We start from the raw sequence: 16,788 nt of genomic DNA, 5'->3' as shown, positions 1-16,788 counted from the left end.
CGGTCGGGTGAACCTCCGTTGTACTGTCTCCAAGGCAAGTATGTCCTTCCTTAGATACGGAGACCCCGAACTGCACGCGGTGTTGTTATCGGCTGACTTGCTTGTTCCGCCTCGCTGCTTTAAGCGTCAAATTACCCGCACGCCCGGTTGTAGTAAAGGCCGGGCTGGGTCTTTTATCCAGACAGTCAGACATTCACACGCCAACTCTCTGCTTGCCAAGGCAACTCTTCCAGAAGTTATACACCTTTCGAGACTCCAGTGTCTCGACAGTCCATAAGGGAGAAGGGTCTCTGTCATGTATCCAGATATGTTGACTGCTTGTACTGTTACAATATGTTGTGCCACCAGAGGGCACCGCAGTGGGAGACGTATAGATTACCTGTACAGGTGTGCCAGGCCCAGTATAAAAGGCAGGCCACCAGGGTGTGACCCTCTGGAGTTACATTAAATGGACTAAAGCCACTTTACGTGCGATACATTGCCTCATGCAGTCATTATCAGAACATCTTAAGACACAGCAGTCTGTACAATCCATAAAAGTCTGTGTGACAAAACACCAGTTCCAGTTTCTATATCTAAAAAGTCTTTGAACTCTTATTCTTTGCATGTAGATAGTCATGACTAACTGCTTTCTGAATCGTCTAACATACAGCCGTCTGGGGAAAAGAGTGTTTGAAGACCAGGCCCTCAAATCCACCACCGAGCTCATGGTCTACAGGGCTGTAGTGATACCCGCCCTCCTGTATGGCTCAGAGACGTGGACCATGTACAGTAGACACCTCAAGTCGCTGGAGAAATACCACCAACGATGTCTCCGCAAGATCCTACAAATCCCCCGGGAGGACAGACGCACCAACGTTAGCGTCCTCGACCAGGCTCAACATCCCCAGCATCGAAGCACTGACCACACACTCGACCAGCTCCGCTGGGCAGGGCCACATTGTCCACATGGCCCCCCAGACACGAGACTCCCCAAAGCAAGCGCTCTCCTCGGAATTCCTTCACGGGCAAGCGAGCCCCAGGTGGGCCAGAGGAAACGTTACAAGGGACACACCCTCAAAGCCTCCCTGATAAAGTGCAACATCCCCCACTGACACCTGGGAGACCCTGGCCCAAAGACCAGTCCCGCCCTCAGTGGAGGAAGTGCATCCGGGAGGGCGCTGAGCACCTCGAGTCTCAACGCAAAGAGCGTGAGGAGGCCAAGCGCAGGCAGCGGAAGGAGCGCGCGGCAAACCGGCCCCACCCACCCCTTCCCTCGACCAATGTCTGTCCCCACCTGTGACAGGGTCTGTGGCTCCCGTATTGGACTGTTCAGCCACCTGAGGACTCACTTCGGGAGTGGAAGCGAGTCTTCCTCGATTCCGAGGGACTGTCTATGATGATGATATTGTTCCCACCGTAACAAAGTTACACTCAAGTACTTAGCGTTCAGACATGGTCCGCCACCCATCACAATGGCTGAAGGCACCACCATTGTCTGACAGCGAGGAGATGCCCACGGCCGAGTGTTGCAGACTGGCGCACTAAAGGTCCGTGCAGTCGCCCCAAAGGCAGGGTGGGGAAGGGCCAGAGTTTAAGGCCCTTCTGCCATGGTAAACGCAGGGGCTGGAATCAGACCCCACCTCGGGCCTGTGCTTGTTAAACCAGCTTGTATACACAGAGCACCATGTACTGAAACACGCCCGTGTTGTGCCAGGTATACTGAATGTCTCTGCACTGTTTAGTGACTTGTAAAGAAATGTAAATGTATTCTCATCCGTTCCCTCGACTGCTTTCATCTGCACAGTGCATCCTGTAACGTGATTGGCGATGGGCATTGAAATGTCTCCTGGAATGTAACATAAACCTGTCCTTTCCTGCTCCGTGTAATACCCTTATTTGCACAGTGCTACAGGTAACGTGATTTACAGGCTGTACTAAACTCCGCCTCGAAAGGAAATGCACACTAGTGCATTGTCACCATCATCATCACGGGCTGTCCCTCGGAATCGAGGAAGACTTGCTTCCACTCCGAACATGAGTCCTTAGGTGGCTGAACAGTCCAATACGGGAGCCACAGTCCCTGTCACAGGTGGGACAGACAGTGGTTGAGGGAAGGGGAGGGTGGGACTGGTTTGCCGCACGCTCCTTCCGCTGCCTGCGCTTGCTTTCTGCGCGCTCTCGGCGACGGGACTCGAGGTGCTCAGCGCCCTCCCGGATGCACTTCCTCCACTGAGGGGCGGGACTGGTCTTTGGGCCCAGGGACTCCCAGGTGTCGGTGGGGGATGTTGCACTTTATCAGGGTGGGCTTTGAGGGTGGTCCCTTGTAACGTTTCCTCTGCCCACCTGGGGCTCGCTTGCTGTGAAGGAGTTCCGAGTAGAGCGCTCGCTTTGGGGAGTCTCGTGTCTGGGGACATGCGGACAATGTGGCCCTGCCCAGTGGAGCATATGAGAGGGGATCTCATAGAAACATATAAAATTCTGACGGGACTGGACAGGTTAGATGCAGGAAGAATGTTCCCGATGTTGGGGAAGTCCAGAACCAGGGGTCACAGTCTAAGGATAAGGGGTAAGCCATTTAGGACCGAGATGAGGAGAAACTTCTTCACTCAGAGAGTTGTTAACCTGTGGAATTTTCTACCACAGAGAGTTGTTGAGGCCAGTTCATTGGATATATTCAAGAGGGAGTTAGATGTGGCCCTTACGGCTAACGGGATCAAGGGGTATGGAGAGAAAGCAGGAAAGGGGTACTGAGGGAATGATCAGCCATGATCTTATTGAATGGTGGTGCAGGCTCGAAGGGCCGAATGGCCTACTCCTGCACCTATTTTCTATGTTTCTATGTTTCGATGTTTATCAGGGAGGCTTTGAGGGTGGTCCCTTGTAACGTTTCCTCTGCCCACCTTTGGCTCGCTTGCCGTGAAGGAGTTCCGAGTAGAGCACTCGCTTTGGGGAGTCTCGTGTCTGGGGGCCATGCGGACAATGTGGCCCTGCCCAGCGGAGCTGGTCGAGTGTGTGGTCAGTGCTTCGATGCTGGGGATGTTGGGCCTGGTCGAGGACGCTAACGTTGGTGCGTCTGTCCTCCCAGGGGGATTGGCAGGATCTTGCGGGGGCAGCGTTGGTGGTATTTCTCCAACGACTCGAGGTGTCGGCTGTACACGGTCCACGTCTCTGAGCCATACAGGAGGGCGGGTCTATCTGCTCCTTAACCTTCTCTGCTCCAAGGAGAACAACCCCAGCTTCTCCAGTCTCTCCAGGTAACTGAAGTCCCACATCCCCCGGGACCATTCTGGCCAACCTCCCCTCTGCACCCTCTCCAAGGCCTTCACATCTTCCCGAAAGTGCGGTGCCCCGAATTGGACACAATACTCCAGCTGTGGCCGGACTCACTGATCTGTATTAAGGTTTTGCCGTTGATTAAATTCAATTGCTGCCGCAATCTTCCAACACCGAATCTAGGCCAGGCTGCATTGCAGAATCCGAATACAGGCCCGCCAACACATCCATTACGGAAACTGCCCCAGGTTTCGTGAACCCGAAACTTTCGGATGGCAAACCGTGAGGAACACCATCCCCCGCCCATCTGCGTCGCCGAACTCAGACAGCTCACAAACCAATAAGGGAATTAAGGGTTACGGGGAGCGGGCGGGTAAGTGGAGCTGAGTCCACGGCCAGATCAGCCATGATCTTGTTGAATGGCGGAGCAGGCTCGAGGGGCTCGATGGCCTACTCCTGTTCCTAATTCTTATGTTCGATGTTCTTATCTTCCCCCCCCAACAGCCCGTCTCCCTCCCTCTCCCCACACCCCCTATCCCATCCCCCCTCCCCTCCCTAGCCCCTCTCTCTCTCTCCGCCCCCCCCCAGCCCCTCTCCCTCTCTCCCCACCCCTCCCCCCAAGCCCCTCTCCCTCTCTCCCCACCCCTCCCCCCAAGCCCCTCTCCCTCTCTCCCCACCTCTCCCCCCAAGCCCCTCTCCCTCTCTCCCCCCCCACAAGCCCCTCTCCCTCTCTTCCCCCTCCCCCACAAGCCCCTCTCCCTCTCTCTCCCCCCCCCCACAAGCCCCTCTCCCTCTCTCCCCATCCCCTCTCTCTCCCCCCAGCCCCTCTCCCCCATCCCCAGCCCCTCTCCCTCTCTCCCCAGCCCCTCTCCCTCTCTCCCCACCCCTCCCCCCCAGCCCCTCTCTCTCTCTCCGCCCCCCCCCAACCCCTCTCTCTCTCTCCGCCCCCCCCAGCCCCTCTCCCTCTTTCCCCACCCCTCCCCCCAAGCCCCTCTCCCTCTCTCCCTCTCCCCACCCCTCCCCCCCAAGCCCCTCTCCCTCTCTCTACCCCCCAAGCCCCTCTCCCTCTCTTCCCCCCCCAAGCCCCTCTCCCTCTCTCCCCCCCCCCCCCACAAGCCCCTCTCCCTCTCTCCCCATCCCCTCTCTCTTCCCCCAGCCCCTCTCCCCCCCCCCACAAGCCCCTCTCCCTCTCTCCCCATCCCCTCTCTCTTCCCCCAGCCCCTCTCCCCCCTCCCCAGCCCCTCTCCCTCTCTCCCCAGCCCCTCTCCCTCTCTTGGGAGACTAGAACGAGGGGGCAATTTAAAACCGAGTTGAGAAGGAATTTCGTCTCCCAGAGGGTTGTGAATCTGTGGAATTCTCTGCCCAAGGAAGCAGTTGAGGCTAGCTCATTGAATTTATTCAAGTCACAGATAGAAACATAGAAACATAGAAAATAGGTGCAGGAGCAGGCCATTCAGCCCTTCTAGCCTGCACCGCCATTCAATGAGTTCATGGCTGAACATGAAACTTCAGTACCCACTTCCTGCTTTCACGCCATACCCCTTGATCCCCCGAGTAGTAAGGACTTCATCTAACTCCCTTTTGAATATATTTAGTGAATTGGCCTCAACAACTTTCTGTGGTAGAGAATTCCACAGGTTCACCACTCTCTGGGTGAAGAAGTTTCTCCTTATCTCGGTCCTAAATGGCTTACCCCTTATCCTTAGACTGTGATCCCTGGTTCTGGACTTCCCCAACATTGGGAACATTCTTCCTGCATCCAACCTGTCCAAACCCGTCAGAATTTTAAACGTTTCTATGAGGTCCCCTCTCACTCTTCTGAACTCCAGTGAATACAAGCCCAGTTGATCCAGTCTTTCTTGATAGGTCAGTCCCGCCATCCCGGGAATCAGTCTGGTGAATCTTCGCTGCACTCCCTCAATAGCAAGAATGTCCTTCCTCAAGTTAGGAGACCAAAACTGTACACAATACACCAGGTGTGGCCTCACCAAGGCCCTGTACAACTGTAGCAACACCTCCCTGCCCCTGTACTCAAATCCCCTCGCTATGAAGGCCAACATGCCATTTGCTTTCTTAACCACCTGCTGTACCTGCATGCCAACCTTCAATGACTGATGTACCATGACACCCAGGTCTCGTTGCACCTTCCCTTTTCCTAATCTGTCACCATTCAGATAATAGTCTGTCTCTCTGTTTTTACCACCAAAGTGGATAACCTCACATTTATCCACATTATACTTCATCTGCCACGCATTTGCCCACTCACCTAACCTATCCAAGTCACTCTGCAGCCTCATAGCATCCTCCTCGCAGCTCACACTGCCACCCAACTTAGTGTCATCCGCAAATTTGGAGATACTACATTTAATCCCCTCGTCTAAATCATTAATGTACAATGTAAACAACTGGGGCCCCAGCACAGAACCCTGCGGTACCCCACTAGTCACTGCCTGCCATTCCGAAAAGTACCCATTTACTCCTACTCTTTGCTTCCTGTCTGACAACCAGTTCTCAATCCACGTCAGCACACTACCCCCAATCCCATGTGCTTTAACTTTGCACATTAATCTCCTGTGTGGGACCTCGTCGAAAGCTTTCTGAAAGTCCAAATATACCACATCAACTGGTTCTCCTTTGTCCACTTTATTGGAAACATCCTCAAAAAATTCCAGAAGATTTGTCAAGCATGATCTCCCTTTCACAAATCCATGCTGACTTGGACCTATCATCATAGATTTTTAAGCAATAAGGAAATTAAGGGTTACGGGGAGCGGGCGGGTAAGTGGAGCTGAGTCCACGGCCAGATCAGCCATGATCTTGTTGAATGGCGGAGCAGGCTCGAGGGGCTAGATGGCCTACTCCTGCTCCTAATTCTTTTATGTTCTTAAAGTCTGCCCAATCTTCTCCTTTCACAAATCGCTCCGACAATCCAATCGTGCTCATCTGTGCATGCAAAGGTTCTTGTTGCCTTGTCGCCAAATGTTGTGTATGCAATAACTGTCAGACTGAGCACTGTTCAACTCCGAGAGCTATGACCCTGGCTCTGCTTTACTAAGACCCAAAGTGACTACTATACAAAATGTCTGGCCTTTTATACCTGGGCTGCACACACGTGCGTGCAGCCCAATGGCCTCCAAACAGTGACGCCATCTAGTGGCTAGTGATCCCAAAAGTACACACATGACACTCACGCAGGGGATGTTGGGAAGATTTTGCTCAGCGAGTAGTTGATATGACCCATCACCACATCCAGGTCTTCAAGGGTTTGGAACTTCACGGAGTAAGTGGCCTTCTCTGTCTCCATGACAACCTGATCGTAGGAAAGATCATGAACTGTACAGCATGGGTTAGATACAGAGTAAAGCTCCCTCGACACTGTCCCCATCAAACACTCCCGGGGCAGGTACAGGGGGTTAGATACAGAGTGAAGCTCCCTCTACACTGTCCCCATCAAACACTCCCAGGGCAGGTACAGGGGGTTAGATACAGAGTAAAGCTCCCTCGACACTGTCCCATCAAACACTCCCGGGGCAGGTACAGGGGGTTAGATACAGAGTAAAGCTCCCTCTACACTGTCCCATCAAACACTCCCGGGGCAGGTACAGGGGGTCAGATACAGAGTGAAGCTCCCTCTACACTGTCCCATCAAACAATCCCGGGGCAGGTACAGGGGGTTAGATACAGAGTAAAGCTCCCTCTACACTGTCCTATCAAACACTGCCAGGGCAGGTACAGGGGGTTAGATACAGAGTAAAGCACCCTCTACACTGTCCCATCAAACACTCCCAGGGCAGGTACAGCACGGGGTTAGATACAGAGTAAAGCTCCCTCTACACTGTCCCATCAAACACTCCCAGGGCAGGTACAGCACGGGGGTAGATACAGAGTAAAGCTCCCTCGACACTGTCCCATCAAACACTCCCGGGGCAGGTACAGAGGGTTAGATATAGAGTAAAGCTCCCGCTACACTGTCCCATCAAACACTCCCAGGGCAGGTACAGGGGGTTAGATACAGAGTAAAGCTCCCCCTACCACTGTCCCATCAAACACTCCCAGGGTTAGTACAGCACGGGGTTAGATACAGAGTAAAGCTCCCTCTACACTGTCCCATCAAACACTCCCAGGGCAGGTACAGCACGGGTTAGATACAGAGTAAAGCTCCCTCTACACTGTCCCATCAAACACTCCCAGGGCAGGTACAGCACGGGTTAGATACAGAGTAAAGCTCCCTCTACACTGTCCCATCAAACACTCCCAGGGCAGGTACAGCACGGGTTAGATACAGAGTAAAGCTCCCTCTACACTGTCCCATCAAACACTCCCAGGGCAGGTACAGCACGGGGTTAGATACAGAGTAAAGCTCCCTCGACACTGTCCCATCAAACACCCCCAGGGCAGGTACAGGGGGTTAGATACAGAGTAAAGCTCCCTCTACACTGTCCCATCAAACACTCCCAGGGTAGGTATAATGCACATTCTTTTTCTCTCTGTCTCTCTCTCTCTCTCTCTCTCTGTCTCTCTCTTTCTCTCTCTTTCTCTCTCTGTCTCTGTCTCTCACTGTCTCTCTCTCTCTCTCAGTCTCTCTCTCTCTCTCTCTCACTGTCTCACTCTCTGTCAGTGCCCACAGATCCCACCTACCTGATCAGGGTGAAGGGGTGTCAGATTTCGTATCTCCAGAAAATTGAAGGTGCTCTCGATCTGAAATAACAATATAAGAACATCAGAAAAAGGAGCAGGAGTCGGCCATTCGGCCCCTCGAGCCTGCTCCGCCATTTAATACGATCATGGCTGATCCGATCATGGACTCAGCTCCACTTCCCCGCCCGCTCCCCATAACCCTTCACTCCCTTATCGCTCAAAAATCTGTCTATCTCCACCTTAAATTTATTCAATGACCCAGCCTCCACAGCTCTCTGAGGCAGAGAATTCCACAGATTTACAACCCTCTGAGAGAAGAAATTCCTCCTCATCTCAGTTTTAAATGGGCGGCCCCTTATTCTAAGACCATGCCCCCTAGTTCTAGTCTCCCCCATCAGTGGGAACATCCTCTCTGCATCCACCTTGTCGAGCCCCCTCATAATCTTATACGTTTCGATAAGATCACCTCTCATTCTTCTGAACTCCAATGAGTAGAGGCCCAACCTCCTCAACCTTTCCTCATAAGTCAACCCCCTCATCCCCGGAATCAACCGAGTGAACCTTCTCTGAACTGCCTCCAAAGCAAGGATATCCTTTCGTAAATACGGAGACCAAAACTGCACGCAGTCCTCCAGGTGTGGCCTCACCAATACCCTGTATAACTGGAGCAAGACTTCCCTGCTTTTATACTCCATCCCCTTTGCAATAAAGGCCAAGATTCCAGTGGCCTTCCTGATCACTTGCTGTACCTGCATACTAACCTTTTGTGTTTCATGCACAAGGACCCCCAGGTCCCGCTGTACTGCGGCACTTTGTAATCTCTCTCCATTTAAGTAATTTTATTTTCCTATTTTGTCTACCAAGGTGGATAAGCTCACACTTTCCCACATTATACTCCATCTGCCAAATGTTTGCCCACTCACTTAGCCTGTCTAGATCCCTTTTCAGATTCTTTGTGTCTGAAGGGTCAAAGTGTGTTAAAAAGACAAGCCTGAAGGCTCTCTGCCTCAATGCGAGGAGTATTCGGAATAAGGTGGATGAATTAACGGATACGATGTAATTGGCATCACGGAGACATGGCTCCAGGGTGACCAAGGCTGGGAACTCAACATCCAGGGGTATTCAACATTTAGGAAGGACAGACAGAAAGGAAAAGGAGGTGGGGTGGCGTTGCTGGTTAAAGAGGAAATTAACGCAATAGTAAGGAGGGACATTAGCCTGGATGATGTGGAATCGGTATGGGTGGAGCTGCGGAATACCAAAGGGCAGAAAACGCTCGTGGGAGTTGTGTACAGACCACCAAACAGTAGTAGTGAGGTTGGGGACAGCATCAAACAAGAAATAAGGAATGTGTGCAATAAAGGTACAGCAGTTATCATGGGCGACTTTAATCTACATATAGATTGGGCTAACCAAACTGGTAGCAATACGGTGGAGGAGGATTTCCTGGAATGTATTAGGGATGGTTTTCTTGACCAATATGTCAAGGAACCAACTTGAGAGCTGGCCATCCTAGATTGGGTGTTGTGTATTGAGAAAGGACTAATTAGCAATCTTGTTGTGCGAGGCCCCTTGGGGAAGAGTGACCATAATATGGTAGAATTCTTTATTAAGATGGAGATTATCACAGTTAATTCAGAGACTAGGGTCCTGAACTTAAGGAAAGGTAACTTCGATGGTATGAGGCGTGAATTGGCTAGAATAGACTGGCGAGTGATACTTAAAGGGTTGACGGTGGATAGGCAATGACAAACATTTAAAGATCACATGGATGAACTTCAACAATTGTACATCCCTGTCTGGAGTAAAAATAAAATGGGGAAGGTGGCTCAACTGTGGCTAACAAGGGAAATTAAGGATAGTGTTAAATCCAAGGAAGAGGCATATAAATTGGCCAGAAAAAGCAGCAAACCTGAGGACTGGGAGAAATTTAGAATTCAACAGAGGAGGATAAAGGGTTTAATTAGGAGGGGGAAAATAGAGTATGAGAGGAAGCTTGCTGGGAACATAAAAACTGACTGCAAAAGCTTCTATAGATATGTGAAGAGAAAAAGATTAGTGAAAACAAACGTAGATCCCTTGCAGTCAGATTCAGGTGAATTTATAATGGGGAACAAAGAAATGGCAGACCAATTGAACAAATACTTCCGTTCTGTCTTCACGAAGGAAGACACGAATAACCTTCCGAATGTACTAGGGGACCGAGGGTCTAGTAAGAAGGAGGAACTGAAGGATATTATTATTAGGCGGGAAATTGTGTTGGGGAAATTGATGGGATTGAAGGCCGATAAATCCCCGGGGCCTGATTGTCTGCATCCCAGAGTACTTAAGGAAGTGGCCCTAGAAATAGTGGATGCATTGGTGATCATTTTCCAACAGTTTATCGACTCTGGATCAGTTCCTATGGACTGGAGAGTAGCTAATGTAACACCACTTTTTAAAAAGGAGGGAGAGAGAAAACAGGTAATTATAGACCGGTTAGTCTGACATCGGCGGTGGGGAAAATGTTGGAATCAATTATTAAAGATGTAATAGCAGCGCATTTGGAAAGCAGTGACAGGATCGGTCCAAGTCAGCATGGATTTATGAAAGGGAAATCATGCTTGACAAATCCTCTAGAATTTTTTGAGGATGTAACTAGTAGAGTGGACAAGGGAGAACCAGTGGATGTGGTGTATTTGGACTTTCAAAAGGCTTTTGACAGGGTCCCGCACAAGAGATTGGTGTGCAAAATCAAAGCACATGGTATTGGGGGTAATGTACTGACATGGATAGAGAACTGGTTGGCAGACAGGAAGCAGAGAGTCGGGATAAACGGGTCCTTTTCAGAATGGCAGGCAGTGACTAGTGGGGTGCCGCAGGGCTCAGTGCTGGGACCCCAGCTATTTACAATATACATTAATGATTTAGATGAAGGAATTGAGTGTAATATCTCCAAGTTTGCAGATGACACTAAGCTGGGTGGCGGTGTGAGCTGTGAGGAGGATGCTAAGAGGCTGCAGGGTGACTTGGACAGGTTAGGTGAGTGGGCAAATGCATGGCAGATGCAGTATAATGTGGATAAATGTGAGGTTATCCACTTTGGGGGCAAAAACAGGAAGGCAGAATATTATCTGAATTGTGACAGATTAGGAAAAGGGGAGGTGCAACGAGACCTGGGTGTCATGGTACATCAGTCATTGAAAGTTGGCATGCAGGTACAGCAGGCGGTGAAGAAGGCAAATGGTATGTTGGCCTTCACAGCTAGGGGATTTGAGTATAGGAGCAGGGAGGTCTTACTGCAGTTGTACAGGGCCTTGGTGAGACCACACCTGGAATATTGTGTTCAATTTTGGTCTCCTAATCTGAGGAAAGATGTTCTTGCTATTGAGGGAGTGCAGCGAAGGTTCACCAGACTGATTCCCGGGATGGCAGGACTGACATATGAAGAAAGACTGGATCGACTGGGCCTGTATTCACTGGAGTTTAGAAGGATGAGAGGGGACCTCATAGAAACATATAAAATTCTGACGGGACTGGACAGGTTAGATGCAGGAAGAAGGTTCCCGATGTTGGGGAAGTCCAGAACCAGGGGTCACAGTCTAAGGATAAGGGGTAAGCCATTTAGGACCGAGATGAGGAGAAACTTCTTCACTCAGAGAGTGGTGAACCTGTGGAATTCTCTACCACAGAGAGTTGTTGAGGCCAGTTCGTTAGATATATTTAAGAGGGAGTTAGATGTGGCCCTTAGATATAGAGAGAAAGCAGGAAAGGGGTACTGAGGTGAATGATCAGCCATGATCTTAGTGAATGGTGGTGCAGGCTCGAAGGACCGAATGGCCTACTCCTGCACCTATTTTCTGTGTTTCTATGTTTCTTTGTGTCCTCCTCACACATTGCTTTCCCACCCATCTTTGTATCATCAGCAAACTTGGCGACGTTACACTCTGTCCCTTCTTCCAATTCATTAATATAGATTGTAAATAGTTGGGGTCCCAGCACTGATCCCTGCAGCACCCCACTAGTTACTGTTTGCCAACCGGAAAATGACGCATTTATCCCGACTCTCTGTTTTCTGTTAGTTAGCCAATGCTCTATCCATGCTAATATATTACCCCCAACCCCGTGAACTTTTATCTTGTGCAGTAAAATATTAACATGATTAATTACAATTCAGCTAGTGTAATAAGTTAAAGGCTGTAATCTAATCGAGGTGTTTCGGGGAGTTTATATATTGAATAACAGATACCCGGGAGTGAGTTACAGACTGGAATCTAATCGAGGGGTTCAGGGGGTTTATATATAGAATAACAGATACCCGGGAGTGAGTTACAGACTGGAATCTAATCGAGGGTTCGTGGGGTTTATATATTGAATAACAGATACCCGGGAGTGAGTTACAGACTGGAATCTAATCGAGGGGTTCAGGGGGTTTATATATAGAATAACGGATACCCGGGAGTGAGTTACAGGCTGGAATCTATTCGAGGGGTTCGGGGGGGTTTATATATAGAATAACAGATACCCGGGAGTGAGGTACAGACTGGAATCTAATCGAGGGGTTCGGGGGGTTTATATATAGAATAACAGATACCCGGGAGTGAGTTACAGGCTGGAATCTAATCGAGGGGTTCGGGGGGTTTATATATAGAATAACAGATACCCGGGAGTGAGTTACAGGCTGGAATCTAATCGAGGGGTTCGGGGGGTTTATATATAGAATAACAGATACCCGGGAGTGAGTTACAGGCTGGAATCTAATCGAGGAGTTCGGGGGGTTTATATATAGAATAACAGATACCCGGGAATGAGTTACAGGCTGGAATCTAATCGAGGGGTTCGGATGGTTTATATATAGAATAACAGATACCCGGGAGTGAGTTACAGACTGGAATCTAATCGAGGGGTTCGGGGGTTTATATATAGAATAACAGATACCCGGGAGTGAGTTACAGGCTGGAATCTAATCGAGGGGTTCGGGGGGGTTTATATATCGATTAATAGATATCCGGGAGTGAGTTACAGGCCGGGATCAAGCCTGGGTGTCTGTTGGTCTGCTTACCTTAGCCGGTACTCTCAGACTAAGCAGGCACATTCTCCACGCAGTCAAGACCTGAGGATTTGGAGAGAAGAATCACAGAATCAGAGACATTTACAGCAGGGAAGGAGGCCATTCGGCCCATCGTGTCCGTGTTGTGCCGGCCGACCAAGAGCTACCCAGCCTAATCCCACTTTCCCGCTCTGGGTCCGGAGCCCTGTGGGTTACAGCACTTCAGGTGCACATCCAAATGTGGTGAGGGTTTCTGCCTCTACCCCCCTTTCAGGCCGTGAGTTCCCCCCCAGACCCCCACCACCCTCTGGGTGAAGACATTTCCCCTCAAATCCCCTCGAAACCTCCCCCCCAATTACTTTCAATCTCTGCCCCCTGGTTGTTGACCCCTCTGCCCAGGGAAACAGGTCCGTCCTATCCACTCTATCCAGGCCCCTCATCATTTTATACACCTCAATCAGCTCTCCCCTCAGCCTCCTCTGTTCCAAGGAAAACAACCCCAGCCCATCCAATCTTTCCTCATCGCTAAAATTCTCCAGTCCCGGCAACATCCTGGTAAATCTCCTCTGTACCCTCTCCAGTGCAACATCCTGGTAAATCTCCTCTGTACCCTCTCCAGTGCAACATCCTGGTAAATCTCCTCTGTACCCTCTCCAGTGCAACATCCTGGTAAATCTCCTCTGTACCCTCTCCAGTGCAACATCCTGGTAAATCTCCTCTGCACCCTCTCCAGTGCAACATCCTGGTAAATCTCCTCTGTACCCTCTCCAGTGCAACATCCTGGTAAATCTCCTCTGTCCTCTCTCCAGTGCAACATCCTGGTAAATCTCCTCTGTACCCTCTCCAGTGCAATCACATCCTTCCTGTAATGTGGTGACCAGAACTGTGCACGCAGTACTCCAGCTGTGGCCTAACCAGTGTTTTATACAGTTCAAGCATAACCCTCCCTGCTCTTGTATTCCATGTCTCGGCCAATAAAGGCAAGCATTCCGTATGCCTTCTTAACCACCTTATCCACCTGGCCTGCTACCTTCAGGGAGCTGTGGACCTGCCCTCCCAGGTCCCTGTGTTCCTCTACACCTCTCAGTGTCCGACCATTTAATGTGTATTCCCTCGCCTGGTTAGGGGATCAGTCCAGATACAGAAAGCTGGCCGAAAGGAAGATGTTTGTGGTGGTTGGAGGCCAATCATCTCAGCCCCAGGACATCGCTGCAGGAGTTCCTCAGGGCAGGGTCCTAGGCCCAACCATCTTCAGCTGTTTCATCAATCACCTTCGGTCCCTCTAAAACTCCCGCTTTCCCGTATCCTAACGCGCCCCAAGTGGCATACATTCTTCACCCTCCCCCTGGACTCGCTGCCCCGCATTGGCTCCCGGTCCGGCAACGCCTCGATTTTAAAATTCCCCCCATCGTCCTGTTCAAATCCCTCCATAGCCCTCGGCCTTCGCCTGTCTCTGTAACCTCCTCCAGCCCCTACACCCCTCCCTATCTCTGTAACCTCCTCCAGCCCCTACACCCCTCCCTATCTCTGTAACCTCCTCCAGCCCCTACATCCCTCCCTATCTTTGTAACCTCCTCCAGCCTCTACACCCCTCCCTATCTCTGTAACCTCCTCCAGCCTCTACACCCCTCCCTATCTCTGTAACCTCCTCCAGCCACTATACCCCTCCCTATCTCTGTAACCTCCTCCAGCCTCTACAACCCCTCCCTATCTCTGTAACCTCCTCCAGCCCCAACACCCCTCCCTATCTCTGTAACCTCCTCCAGCCCCTACACCCCTCCCTATCTCTATAACCTCCTCCAGCCCCTACTCCCCTCCCTATCTCTGTAACCTCCCCCAGCCCCTACACCCCTCCCTATCTCTGTAACCTCCTCCAGCCCCTACACCTCTCCCTATCTCTGTAACCTCCTCCAGCCCCTTCACCCCTCTCTATCTCTGTAACCTCCTCCAGCCCCTACACCCCTCCCTATCCCTGTAACCTCCTCCAGCCCCTACACCCCTCCCTATCTCTGTAACCTCCTCCAGCCCCTACACCCCTCCCTATCTCTGTAACCTCCTCCAGCCCCTACACCCCTCCCTATCTCTGTAACCCCCTCCAGCCCCTACACCCCTCCCTATCTCTGTAACCCCCTCCAGCCCCTACACCCCTCCCTATCTCTGTAACCCCCTCCAGCCCCTACACCCCTCCCTATCCCTGTAACCCCCTCCAGCCCCTACACCCCTCCCTATCCCTGTAACCTCCTCCAGCCCCTACACCCCTCCCTATCTCTGTAACCTCCTCCAGCCCCTACACCCCTCCCTATCTCTGTAACCTCCTCCAGCCCCTACACCCCTCCCTATCTCTGTAACCCCCTCCAGCCCCTACACCCCTCCCTATCTCTGTAACCCCCTCCAGCCCCTACACCCCTCCCTATCTCTGTAACCTCCTCCAGCCCCTACACCCCTCCCTATCTCTGTAACCTCCTTCAGCCCCTACACCCCTCCCTATCTCTGTAACCTCCTCCAGCCTCTACACCCCTCCCTATCTCTGTAAGCTCCTCAAGCCCCTACACCCCTCTCTATCTCTGTAACCCCCTCCAGCCCCTACACCCCTCCCTATCTCTGTAACCTCCTCCAGCCCACCATCCAGGACAAAGCAGCCGCTCGATCGACATGTTACACACCACCTCCAACACTCACTCCCTCCACCACCTTCAACGCTCACTCCCTCCACCACCGGCGCCCCCTGGCTGCAGTGTGCACCGTCTACAAGATGCACCGCGGCAACTCGCCAAGGCTTCTTCGGCAACACCTCCCAAACCCACGGCCTCTCGCACCACGACCCCCTATTTCCACCTCCGTAACATCGCCCGTCTCGCCCCCTGCCTCAGCTCATCCGCTGCTGAAACCCTCATCCGTGCCTTTGTTACCCCCAGACTTGGAATTAGACTGGGTGGGATATTAAAGGGGGGAGTGAGGGGAGAGTGGGATTAGACTGGGTGGGATATTAAAGGGGGGGAGTGAGGGGAGAGTGGGATTAGACTGGGTGGGATATTAAAGGGGGGAGTGAGGGGGAGAGTGGGATGAGACTGGATGGGATATTAAAGGGTGTGGGGAGTGAGGGGGAGAGTGGGATTAGACTTGGTGGGATATTAAAGGGGGGGGTGTAGGGGAGAGTGGGATTAGACTGGTTGGGATATTAAAGGGGGGGAGTGAGGGGGAGAGTGGGATTGGTCTGGGTGGGATATTAAAGGGGGGAGTGGGGGGGAGAGAGGGATTAGACTGGGTGGGATATTAAAGGAGGGAGTGAGGGGGGAAAGTGGGATTAGACTGGGTGGGATATTAAAGGGGGGAAGTGAGGGGGAGAGTGGGATTAGACTGGGTGGGATATTAAAGGGGGGAGTGAGGGGGAGAGTGGGATTAGACTAGGTGGGATATTAAAGGGGGGAGTGAGGTGAGAGTGGGATTAGACTGGGTGGGATATTAAAGGGGGGGAGTGAGGGGAGAGTGGGATTAGACTGGGTGGGATATTAAAGGGGGGGAGTGAGGGGAGAGTGGGATTAGACTGGGTGGGATATTAAAGGGGGGGAGTGAGGGGGAGAGTGGGATTAGACTGGGTGGGATATTAAAGGGGGGAGTGAGAGGAGAGTGGGATTAGACTGGGTGGGATATTAAAGGGGGGGAGTGAGGGGGAGTGGGATTAGAGTGGGTGGGATATTAAAGGGGGGGAGTGAGGGGAGAGTGGGATTAGAGTGGGTGGGATATTAAAGGGGGGGAGTGAGGGGAGAGTGGGATTAGACTGGGTGGGATATTAAAGGGGGGAGTGAGGGGGAGAGTGGGATTAGACGAGGTGGGATATTAAAGGGGGGGAGTGAGGGGCAGAGTGG

The 16,788-nt window shown here is 51.7% G+C and overlaps 1 long non-coding RNA gene across 1 annotated transcript in view; it reads right to left on the bottom strand.

The window, feature by feature from the left end:
* Positions 1-7,907: 7,907 nt before the first annotated feature.
* Positions 7,908-16,788, bottom strand: part of LOC139235288 (uncharacterized) — a 68,519-nt gene continuing 59,638 nt past the window's right edge. Inside the window, exons 3-4 of the long non-coding RNA XR_011588448.1 lie at positions 12,935-12,985; positions 7,908-7,953 (exon numbers count right to left, since the gene is read on the bottom strand). This is a non-coding gene — a long non-coding RNA (uncharacterized lncRNA). The remainder of the gene's footprint in view (positions 7,954-12,934; positions 12,986-16,788) is intronic.

Source organism: Pristiophorus japonicus, chromosome 23 (assembly GCF_044704955.1).
Source record: "Pristiophorus japonicus isolate sPriJap1 chromosome 23, sPriJap1.hap1, whole genome shotgun sequence".
Lineage (NCBI taxonomy): Eukaryota > Metazoa > Chordata > Chondrichthyes > Pristiophoridae > Pristiophorus > Pristiophorus japonicus.
The sequence above is the reverse complement of the archived record's forward strand: the minus strand, read 5'-3'. Positions and strand labels throughout refer to the sequence as shown.